Raw genomic sequence first — 12748 nt, 5'->3', positions numbered from 1 at the left:
TGGTCTCATTTGTATCAGACCAATAGTTCCAACAAGAATGATGAGAAAAGCTGGACATTTTTTTAAAAAGTATGTCTGAAGTCATTGGAAAGCTACCAAGGTGGCCAGGATGTAATGAGAAACTCAATATTCTGTACCAAGTTTCCCACTGAACAAGTTTGCTAATTTGGAAGCAGCTTAAAGGTGATAGTTAAAAAGTATTAGCTAGAGGGTTAAAAAGAACAACTCTTTCAGAAGTCTTAGGGATGCTGAATAAAAGTAAAATTCATGGTGACTGAAGCAGCCATAACTTGAGGGCCCAAGGTCATGGAGAGGATAAAAGTAAGCTTGACATTTGGCTTTTGCATTTCCTGTTGAGGCCTTTATAAATCTGTAACCAGGAGCTAAGGGGCTGAGAAGCCAAAGGGAAAGCACAAAGTAAAATCCTGGGAGACTAGGCAGAGTTTATAGTGGTCTCTCAATGGTGGTGGGACAAAAACAGGATTAGCCAAAAATAACAAATTTCGGTAAATACCCTAAGGCTTTTCACTGGGAGCCCTGAAGCATTCCACCAGCAAATTAATGGCAAACTGAATATAGATCATCCCATACAAAGGCAAACCCAGCTTCCTGTCAGATCAATCTTATGCCAAATAAAGGTCATCTGCCTCTACCTTCTGAAATCAAAACTGTGCCCTTTCTAGAGGCCAATAACATCATCCAGAGTTTCTACAGTGTTTCGTATGTTTATCTGGCATTTAATAAAATGATACCAGTAATATCAAGTGAGGAGATAAAGAGGAGGAAAAATGGGATATGAGACTATCAAACAGGGAAATTAAAATAACTTTAACATATTCAAGAAAATAAATGGCAAGATGGAGAGAATTACCAGAGAATTACAATCCACATCAAAGAATCAAAGAGAGGTTCTAGACCAGGTGATGGGTATTAAGGAGGTCACATGTTGGGATGAGCACTGGGTGTTATATGCAACTAATGAATTGTTGAACACTACAACAAAAACTTGTACCAATGCTGGCTAACTGAACATAATAAATAAATATGCAAAATATGTAAAAATACAAAAATAAAAACTAAGAATTCAGTAGATAATTTAACATCAAATTAAACACAAAATAAAAGAATTAGTCTATCTGAAGCTATATTAGCAGAACATATCAAGAATGAAACACAGAGCATCAGAGGAATATGAGACTTCTGGAAAAGCTTTATGTCATTGGATGCCCAGGAAGAGAGGAGAGAAAGTCTGGTGGAAGGCAGGAGAAGCAAGTTTGAAAAGAATTTCCCCAAAATAACTTATGATATCAAAGCACAATTTCAAGAAACTCTATCAATCCCAAGTAGGAATGATCATTATAAATATATATATAATTGAAACCCTGATACATTACAGTACAACTTCCAAAATCCAAAAGCAATCAGAAAATTTTTAAAGCAACCAGAGGAAAAAGCAGTATTGCCTTCAAAGAATTATAGATGACTTCTCAGCCATGACAATGGAAGCCAGAAGACAATGGAATGATATCTTTAAAGCATGAAAAAATTTCTATAGATAAAATTCTGCTTAGGCTTTCTGGGACCAAATGCCCAGCCCTGCATAAGGATGGGCTCTGGGGAGTAAGTTTCCCAAAGGAAATAGGAACTATAACCAACAGAAGAAAGAAGAAATATGTGAGGCAAAGAGAAATAAGAAGAATCTGTGCACTTATTTAATCCTCATGACTTCTTTCTGTAGAAGGTAGAGAAATAGTTTGCCTAAGGTCATACAGAGGGCTGTCAAGATGCGACTCAAAGCCAGGTCTAACTTCCAATCCCATACCCTTAACCTATATTCCCCACAGAATGCCTTCTAAAGAAGGAAGGAAGCTGGCAGTCAGACTGTCTGAGTCAAACCTGGCAGTCCTGGGATAGCAGATGTTGTAGCCTGATCACCCCCCTATCCAAAGGGGGATCGTTTTAGACTCCAGGGAAAAAAGCAATCTTTCTTAGAGATAAAAATCAACATTTCACACAAGAGCTGGCAGTGCCTGCCTCCCATGTAAAATATGTAGCTTATCTATTTTCCAGCTAATGTGCCAAACTATACTCCCAATAAAGGACATAACTCAATACAAGGGACTCGCAACTGGGTTGTTTATGAACAAAGTCAAGGAAACTCACTCATAAGCAGAATAACCCAAGAACATTAGGGCACTCCCATGTGCAAATGATAATCATCGTGCGGCCAGAATAGGCCAATTCTTCCAATCTGATGATATTATGTCTTGACACACAAAGGAATGGATGGAATCGTGTAGCTAATGAAGTTGCTTAAACTCTTGGTATTCTGGTGAATTACACCCAGGGTGAGATGAAATAAATACCCAGCTAAGGGCTTCTGTTGGAACGTTGCCCATGTTCACTCTTCTTTAATGATTAACAAGTCACAGAAGGGTTATTTTCCCACCCTTCCAAATCAGATGCAATAAACATACGTTAAAAGAGGACAGCACTTCAGAAAAATTATCCAGACCCTTCAGAATAAACTCCGATCTCCTTGTCTGGCAGAAGTGATTCATTCAGTTCCTGAGTGGTGTTTTCTTATTTTGAGCATCCATTTCACCATCCAAAAACACCCTGTCAAATCAGACTTAGACACAGCCTATTAAAATGTTAAGCTTCACCTGATAAAATATAATTATAGCATTTCTGACATTTTTACACAGCACACACATGCTTCAAGCCAATTTCGCTGGAGTTAAGATTTTTCCTTTAGATGTGTGAAAGCATGATGAAGCTGTAAGAAAATATCATTATGTCAAACTCTAATATAGTTGAGAAAATGAATCCAATATAAATAAGAAAACCAAACCAGAATGTGTATAAAATGCACAGGAATGGAGAAAATGGTGACAAAGGTTATGTGTCCAAACACTTGGAAAGCTCATGCAATCACATGATTAAATAAAGACAACAGTGGCATTCAACAGCTAGTTGCTTAAAGGTTTATCAATCAATTTTTCAGCTTATTGGAGCACTGGTTTATCACCTGGGGAGCTTTTAAAAATTGCCAATACCTGACCACATTTAAAGTCATTCGGATCAGAATTTCTGGAGGTGGATTCAGGTATCAAAATTTTTGGAAAGCTATCCTTCCCAATTATTCTAATACATCACCATGGCCAACAATTACTGCAGAGTTAGCACCTGAAAGTGGCTTAATGGTTAGGTCAGCTTGCTCATCCATTACCGTTAAGTATTCATTTGAACCTAGCCATAACACAAGTAACAAAGTCCTTTAGATGAAGCAAGGTGTAAGACAGATGTCCACAAGTTCTATGATCATCCTCCATTAAAAGGATAGGAGGGTATGGCACATTTAGTCACTCCTTTCTAAGGAACAGAAGGTGGCAGAAGTCACAGGATGCAATTCCAAAATTCAGTCCGAAAAAAACAAATCTTCTCTTGCTCTCTCTCGGATCTCCGGCTCTGGGGAAAGCCAGCTGCCACGTGATAAGGACACTCAAGCTTCCCCATGGAGCGATCTATGTGGCAAGGACCTGGGGGTATCCTACTAACAGCCATGTGAGGGAGCCATCTTGAAAGTGGTCCCCCAACCCCAGTCAAGCCTTCAGATAACCATTTCCTCGGTCAGCATCTTGACTTTAATCTCATGAAGACCCTGAGACTGATCCACCCAATTACAATACTCCTGAATTCCTAACCCACTGGAACTGGGAGATAATAAATGTTCAGTATTTGAAGCTAAGTTTGGGGATAATTGTTACGTAAAAACAGATAACTAATATAGGGGGCCAGTCTTCAAACACAGACACCAGGTAACTAGGATTGTCCATCAGTCTGCCACTAGGGCTTAGCAGTAAACTTAACATGTGGTAAGCACTCAGTAAATATTTGTGGAATAAATGAATGGCTGATTGATTGATTGATTGATTGACTGATTGAATGATCAGTGAACTATGGAAGAGATGACTGACTGAGCAATGGAAGAGGTTTCCCTTCTCTGGTTTTCCACAGAATACCAGAAATCTCTGTTTATCTTGCAACAATCACCAACATTTCGGTCTGCACAGAGCCTAAAGTTTGAAAGAATTAAGGTTCCAAATCAACAGAAATGTGTCCCTGGTACTAAAAACAACAGATATTATGTCATGCTTCAGCTTGGTAGAAGAACATTCTTGTTATTTTTACCCCCTTGGGAAATCTTCAGTGCTGTGGATATTGTTTCCCTAGCTTTGCATTTTGCAAATAAATAGGACTTTGGCGGGGGCGGGGGGTATCTGGGTGGCTCAGTGGGTTAAAGCCTCTACCTTCAGCTCAGTTCATGAACTCAGGGTCCTCGGATGGAGTCCCGCATCGTGCTCTCTACTCAGCAGGGAGCCTGCTTCTCTTCCTTTCTCTGCCTGTCTCTCTACTTGTAATCTCTGTCAAATAAATAAATAAAATCTTTTTTTTAAAAAAAATAGGACTTTTTCTTTTTGCTCTAAAAATTCTTAATCCAACGTTCAACAATGCAATTTCCTTAAATAACTAATTGTCTATATATTGTCACTAACAGCACATTCTTCATTTTCCTCATTGCAATCAGCTTCTCGCTTCCCATCAAGTCTTTGGAGGGCATTCTTCTTCTCATCTCTTGCTCAAGAGGAGCATACCTTCTTAGTTACCCATTCCTTGGGTGGAGCTGTTTGTTCTCTTCTTTCCCATGTGGGAAGCAGATGAGCTTTCTGAAACTGTGGTTCCCAAATCCTTTAGGAATCATTTGGTTTATTTATCTAAGTAATCTCTACACCCAATGTGGGGCTTGAACTCAGGACCTCAAGATCAAGAGTCACATGCTATTCCAACTGAGCCAGCCAGGCGCCCCCAAATCCATACATGTGTGTGTGTATATATATATATATATATTTTTTTTTTAAGATTTTATTTATTTATTTGACAGAGAGAAATCACAAGTAGGCAGAGAGGCAGGCAGAGAGAGAGGAAGGGAAGCAGGCCCCCTGCTGAGCAGAGAGCCCGATGTGGGACTCGATCCCAGGACCCTGGAATCATGACCTGAGCCAAAGGCAGCGGCTTAACCCACTGAGCCACCCAGGCGTCCCAATACATGTATATTTTTAAAGACTGCGAGTTGTTCAAGAAATCATTGCATTTCAACGTCCTTGTGCTTTTCCAGTCTATTTTCTATTTTTGGCTAATATAAATATAGCTTGCACAGGTCTGGTTTTTCTTTCCTTACTCTCTTTCCTGGGGAGTTGGAGAGGGATAAAAATTCATTTAACAATAACAACAAAAATTCTTTTAACATAATAATGCCAAGAACTCAGAGCCAGGAGGAGGACATGGTGGTAGTTTCAACGTCCAGGACTGTCAATGCACTACCCACAGGGTTCAAAGACACCATCTATTCTTCAACCCACACCGCCATCTCTACACTGGTCCTCAGTGGAACCAGACAGAGCTGAGCAACTGACATCCAATTTTTAAGTACTGAATAGAAGAGGCAGGATATCACGAGAGGAACGGAGGGCAGAAGGGAGTTAAGGATGTAGTAACCATGAAGAGAAAGCATTGTAACCAATACATATGGATTCATCCCTGTTGAGATGCTGGTGACAAAACTTGAGTGGAAAGGATGAGCCACTTCCCACCCACACCAGCTGATGGTTTGATATTGGACTGACTGTATGGTTTGATATTGGACTGTATGGTTTGATATTGGACTGACTGGACCTGAAAAAGATATGTATTTTTTAACCTTCTTCTGGATAATATGGACCTGAAAAAGATATGTATTTTTTAACCTTCTTCTGGATAATATGTATGTAACCAGTAAATACTAAGATTCTTTCATTATGGGCTGTCCCTGACTCCCTTCCACTCTTAAGGGCTTAAGTTACAGAGTTTTATTAACACCCTTCAGTACGAGCAGCCATGAATTATCTGCCAATATTAAAGGTGAGTAACAGCTTCCATGAACTCAAACATGAAGAAGAATAGAGGCTATTCATAACTTACTATTTTCAATCTGATAGCTGTTTCCAGGGGCAACAATTTGCTTGTCAACCCGCCAAGAGACAGGAGACTACCTATGCATCTCAATGACTGCCAGTCCACACACATGTATTCCCCACCTGATTGCCCCTGAAGAAGTCCCATCCACATAAACATGAATTAAGCCAAGAGCATGTTCTTCTGAATTCACATCTGTCCTCGGCCAGTAAGAGCGGGGCTGTTTTCCAGGGCTACGCGCATTTCAGGCAGGGTAGCAGGCAGGTAGGGTGCCCCCACCGACCATGTGGGTTTCACCCTCCCCTGAATGCTGGCAGGAAATTGATGACCCTAATGTGACTGGCACACAGACTCGCAGCCCCCCCACCCCAGGAGGTAGATCAAGTTGACTTTTGAGAAATATGCTTGCTGTCTCTGACTGTGTTTGTTTTGTTGGCAGACTCACAGAATGCCAAGGCTCCTGGGGAGTTGCCGTCTGGATGACTGGCCAGCAGGGTTCTGCGGGGGACCTGCCTGCCCAAGCCAAGAGAAGCACATTTCCTTCCACAATGGGCTGTTCTTTTGGCTTCTCACCTTCTCTGCCCTCCGTGTATAACTACCCTATGGGCTGCCTCATCTGGGAGTCAAGCCATTGGAAAATGGGGAGACTTTACTCTACGAAACTCAAGAATGAACGGTATCTTCAGTTCCACAAGTTCTCGAACTTTTTTTTTTTTCCCGAACTTTTTTTTTTTAAGCAGCAGGGATATGAGGGGATTTTTTAGGTGATGAGAATCTTCTATATCTCCAGCGGGGTAATGTTTATATGGGTATATGGATTTGCCAAAATCCATCAGATGTATACTTTATATGCTTATATTTTGTTGGACGTCAATAGTACTCCAGTAAAACTGACTTTTTTCCTAAATGCAAAACTAAAGCCCAATAATACATAATACGGTTTTAAAATATGCATCATTTTGGGGCACGGGGTGGCTCAGTCAGTTATGTGTCTGACTCTTGATTTCGGCTCTGGTCATGAACTGAGGGTTGTGAGATCAAGTCCCACATTGGGCTCCACGGTCAGTGGGGAGCCTGCCCGGGACTCTCTCCCTCTGCCCCTCTCCCCACCACTCACTCTAAAATAAATAAATAAATTTCCAAAAAAAAATGTTTAAATATGAATTATTTGGGCTCCAGTTGTGGGTGCCATGGAGGAAGCACTGCCTGCTCTGTCTCTCCTATGTAATAAAAAACCTTGCAAATATTTGAGACAGCATCTGAGGACTCTGAAAAGGAAACGGTAGCAGGCCAGTTGGGGGAAGTCGGAGGAGACGGAGAAAAAACAAAACTCAAAGCAGGACCAATCGAACAGTGAAATTCTGGGATTTTTTTTTTCCCTCCACTCATATCCTCAGCCTAGACCAAAGGCATGACAAAGCCCAGAACTAAACAGTGGATCCAGACAGTAAGAACTCCCAGAGAACCCTCATTCTAGTCTAATGAGGAAGGATGCCCCTAAAGGTCCAGGAAGAGGGGCGAGTTCTCTTTTTATGCTTTTTCCATTTTCTGGCACCCCAGTCCCCCACAAATCCTGTGACAGCAGTAGCCACAGTAGTGGCGGCCACAGCCAGGCAAGGCCTGAAACGTCTCTGCCTCTACTACTGTTTTACTCCCTCTCTCCTGCGTCTTGGCCTCAGGGTAAGGTGCAGTCATGGGAAATGCATGGCACAGGGGAAAACAGAGCTCTGGATTTCTAATCACAAGAGCAGGAAGGGAAGAAGGGGCTGTGCGGGCCAGAAAGCATTAGGGGAACCGCAGAGAGAATTATTCTTAAGATCCTATGCCTCTCTTGAGCCCCAGAAAACAGGCCTAGTGCTGAGAGTGTCCCATCCATTTTCCCTAAATGGGGGACTGCCCTGAAATGCTTAGGTTGTGCTTTTTCCCCATCCTGCATAGCCGGGCAGGTTCTCTGCACCTGCTTGCAAGCTGTCTGCAAAGGCTCACATTTTCTTCCCATCCCTAGGAACGCCGGCAGGGATCCAGACACTAGAGGAGGAAGATGGGTTTGGGAAAGCACTGGAGGTGCCCCTGGGTCAGTTTGGGGAATCCAAAGACGAGGCATCCCCAACAGCTCTTGGGAGGACTTCCTGATGCACTCCACCAAGAAGCTCGTTGGATCTGCATGGCTTCAATTCATTCCCAGCCCTGGCTACTGTGCTCCCAGCCTCTCCCTGGCCCTCGGTCACAGAGCTCACCTCGGTATTCTGGATGGAGGAGACAGAAGTCCTCTTGGCCAATGTCCTACGTGGCTGGGAAACCAGGTTCACACTCACAGGCTCTCACTTACCCCACTGGAGAACTCATGGACTGAAGGGGTCACCCTTGGCACGGAGCTGTGGGCCATGGAGCAGAGGGCTTGTTGAAGCTATTCTTGTCCCCTTCATTGTGTCCATCTTGGCTTGTTTTCGCACCAGCCATCTGCTGGGACTTCTCCACTGGACTCCCAGATCGCCACAAAGCTACTGTCTTCCATGGGTAATTGTCAAAAATCAATGTTCTGGGGAGGGGGCTCCTATAGAAAGCTCCTCTTCTACTCTCTTGCAAACATCCCTTGCTGTCATTACCCTTTCAAGATATTTTTGCTTCTTTTGGAAATCTTCTGTAACTAAAACCTTTTTTAAAAGAGTTAAAAGGGATTGTTCTAGTTAAAACGGAGCTGGAAGCCATACTCATGAGTTCTCTCTCTGGCAGTCTTATCTAAGCTAACTCTATCCTTCCCCCCGCCAAGTTCAATGCAACCAACTAATATTTTTTCAAACACTCCCACACTGAAGCCTTTGCACTGGGCTGTTCACTGAATGCAAGGAGAATTCATTAAAAAAAAAAAAAAACCTGCATCCAATATGAGAGTCAGCCTTTATTGTTTCGGGAGAGAAGAAATGGTTTTCCCTCCTAGTATGCCTTTCACGGGGAGGGAAGAACCTGTTGTTCCCAGGCTCTGATATCCTTCACGACACATGCGTGAGCAATTCGACCCTCCTACAAGGTCCTCAGGCAAGTGATGGTCACGTTGAAGGTGTAGAACCTGGTAAGGGGAACAGAGGTATTCTCCCAAGCCAGACCCACTGTTTGAATCATGGCGGGAAAAGTCCAGTCCAGATTTCCCTGCTGGTCCTATGAAAGCCTTCCCAAGCAATGAGTTCTGCCACCCTGCTCCACTTCAATTAAGTCCCACTACATTGAAATATCTCAAAATACGGCATCACAGGCCATCACTGAGAATCTCTGGAGATGGCCGATTTTCCTCAGTGCCCACTTTAAGCCCCTCTTTTATTAGTATCTGGCCCAGGGCCCTGCAGTGGCTGCTCATGCCGACACCCCCAGGGGGCACTCAGGAAGTTTTTCATTGATATTGTCCAATAATTCTCACTCTGTGCTGACTGTGGCTTTCTTCCTCAATTAGCAATGTAACTGTGATTGCCTGGGCTCCGTAATGAGCTTTTAGAGGCAAGGGGGGGTGGTGAGGGAGGCCACATGTCCCCCGGGGGCAAAGCTGTCTATCTGCTGGAGTCCAGCTGGGGAAGGGAGGGTGTTTATTAGAAGACTGTCACAGGCTGATTGATAGACCTTCCGAAGGATTGTCATCCGAAGATTCTCATTAAATGGGTGAACCACAGCACCAGGCTTCTGTGTCTGGAAGTTCTGTTTCCCCACACAAAGAGCTTAGCCCAGCACAGAACTGGAAACCGTCTTGGCCTTTCCCTCTTCCCCAAACCTTCCTTCTGGGGTCAGACAGGCAAGAATATCTTCATTCTCTAGCCTCTTGGAAGGAGCTGCTGGGACATACGCCAAGTTCCAGGTTGGTGATTTGACTGGAGATACACACCAGCCCGCACCTTCTAGGGAAACGTGGTACATGCTCCAGGGGAAACAAAACCAGAGTTGTTTATCGTGGCTCAGTCTCCTTGCTTGTTTCCTTTGGGCTGGGTTTGGTTCTCTGCCTTTACTGCCTGGGCACTGCGCTAGCCTCCCTTTGGAAGAACTTTTGTCAATATGTCATCACTCTCACTCATTACTTTGCCTACTTGATCCCTCCCCTGCCTATTCTTCCCTCCTCCTGACTTATCTTTCCCTTCACTTGCTTTATTCTGGCCCACCAGCCTCCAGATCTTTGCACATGCTGTTCCACCCACCTGAAAGGCTATTCCTTCCTTCCATCTGGCTAACTCCCAGCCATACTTCGTGTCTCCACATAAGGACGACTTCCAGAGGGAGGCTTCCCTGACTCTTCAGTCTGATTTAGCCTTTTTGATATGTCCTCACAACTCCCAATGCTTTCCCTTCCCGGGATGCAGCACAAGGCTAATCACATAATCATGTGGGTGACCATCCTTTTTCCAGGTCTCTCTTCCATTAGCTTGTAAGCTGCTTACAGGCAGAAACCGCATCTGTCGTGTTTCTGCTAGAAACTCAGTGCCTAGCACATGGTAGACATTGAACAATGACTTGTTGGGTGAATTTGATGGCAAAGGGGCAGCGGAAGAAAGTGTAGGGAGACAGATGGGGAAGTAAGGCATTTTAGCACAAGGATGCGTAACGAGAAGGGTCTCCAACAAAACGCAGGCCACCAATTTAAAGAACAGTTTCCGCACCCTTCACTCCCACTCACTGCTACTAAAAATTCAACACCTTGCTTCTAGATGACCTCCCTGGGATCTTACAGTCTTTAAGATCGGCTGGCCAGGCATGGGTCTCCCTGCGCACCTTATTGATTGAGAAGGTGATAGGTTCAGCCAGTTTCCCTGACATATTCAAGGTCATTCAGCTGAGAAAAGGCTGAGCCCGCCTTCCAGCCTAAAGCATGCAGGACATCTAATGCCACGGAACACATTTGCTCCCTCTCCTGGTCCGGTCGCCGTTCTGTCCCCAGAGGAAAATGATCGGTAACTGTTCTTTATCACTTCTCCACCTAGTCCTTTGGAAAAGAGATTTTTGCCACTGGAGGAGCCGTTAAAATTAGAAGGGAGCTGCTTCCTCTGCAGGCGCTGTAAATAAAGATGAGACTGCTTGGGTCCCAAAGGCGATTTAACTTTAATTGCATCCAGAACCGATCAGCGAGTGAGAGGTGACTCAGACGTGATTCTTCACTAGGGAGGGATGACAAAGTATAATAAAGTTTTGTTTTTCCTTCTTTTCTTCAAATAATGCCATTAAAAGCTGGCTTGCACCTGACGACATAAAATGATGGGGTTCTGAGACACAAAGGCGCTTGCATACCAGGGCACTCCACAAAGTAAAACGGAGACATTTATGAGATCTGCCAAAACACACGTCAGCCAGCACCGGTTCACCTGCCGCTGCTGTTTCCAAGAATGCGGGAGATGGAAGCAAACATATCATTCATGCAGTACATTTTTATTGAGAACCTACTCTGTGCCAGATACTGTCTAAGGCCTTGGAATGGAATGGGGAGCAAAGTAAAATGCCTACCATTGTGGGATTCCCCCCGCCTTCTTATGGGACTGCTGCATACAGCTATGCACTGCAAAACCCTAAAGGGTCCCATTCCCATCACAGCTATGGGAATGAGTCCTGTAGATGTGCAGTGCCCAACTTGCTCCACTGTACACAGCAGCCCTGAGTCACACCCCCACCCACCCACAACTCCTATACTGGCTAAGCCACCATCATTTCCCAGTGGAATTGGTTGTTCTGCTTTCCTAACTGGTCTCCCTGATTCTATCCTACCCTCTAATCATCTTTTCTCAGCACAGCAGATCCTGTACATGGATCCCCATGCGCAAATGCACTCAGTTCTCCAGGGCACATACGTAGGATGTCACCTGCTGAGGGTTTCTGCACGTGTACGTTACCAACTTTGCTGAATCATGTCAAATGTTCCCCAAAAGCATTTAAAAGTTCCTGAACCTCCAAGTGCCTATTATTTGGATGGTGACCCCTGTAGTGTATGTCTTCTCGATAACGCACAGAGAAAAGGAGCCATTTGGTGACCGCTTTCTCTGTCTTTACGTCAAAACCCTGTTCTTCCTCAGCCTGGCAAGAAAAAGATGACTGCTGAGCAGTGGAAATCAGGCGAGCTGTCTCGTGATGAGCCGGCTCCAGTTTAGGTCTGCAAAGCAGTCATCTCCTCTGGGTTTCCACTGACGGCTTCATACCAGGGAAACATCCATCTCGGGCAGAGCGTAAGGAATGACAAGGCGCTTCTGCCACAGTGATTTCCCTTCCTGTTTATCACAAGGAAGATCAAGGCAGGGGCACTCGAGCAGAACCTGTTGCTGAGGGTCTGCTAACCAAGGGGGCAGAGAAGACAAGCCACCGAGAGCTCTGAACGGTGGCTCGAGCCTTCTTTGTGTGGGTCTGGTTATACCAGCTCATGCCCTGTTCTCAAACCCTGAAAGGTGTAACCGTCTCTTCCTCCTTGCCTTATTTGTTTGGTCGACCACGAGCCATTGAGAGTCTACCAAGCTCTACAGATTCCACACTGACCAAGCAGATGAGGGCCTGCTTTCAAGGACTTTCCATCCTACTAGGAAAATAAGTGAAACCACAGGGTGTCCTTCCACTAGAGTTTATTGAGCACCTATATTCTTCTGGGTGCCCCAGATTCAGAGCTCGATGAGTCATGGTTCCTATTTTTGAGAAGCTTGCCATCTAGTTGGGCTGACTTCCATGCACGAAGCGATAGGCACTGTGACAGATATAAGGACGAAGTACCTCTGAGAGCTCAGGC

The sequence above is a fragment of the Mustela erminea genome, chromosome 20 (genome assembly GCF_009829155.1).
Source record: "Mustela erminea isolate mMusErm1 chromosome 20, mMusErm1.Pri, whole genome shotgun sequence".
Classification (NCBI taxonomy): Eukaryota; Metazoa; Chordata; class Mammalia; order Carnivora; family Mustelidae; genus Mustela; species Mustela erminea.
This window is presented reverse-complemented; position numbering follows the sequence as displayed.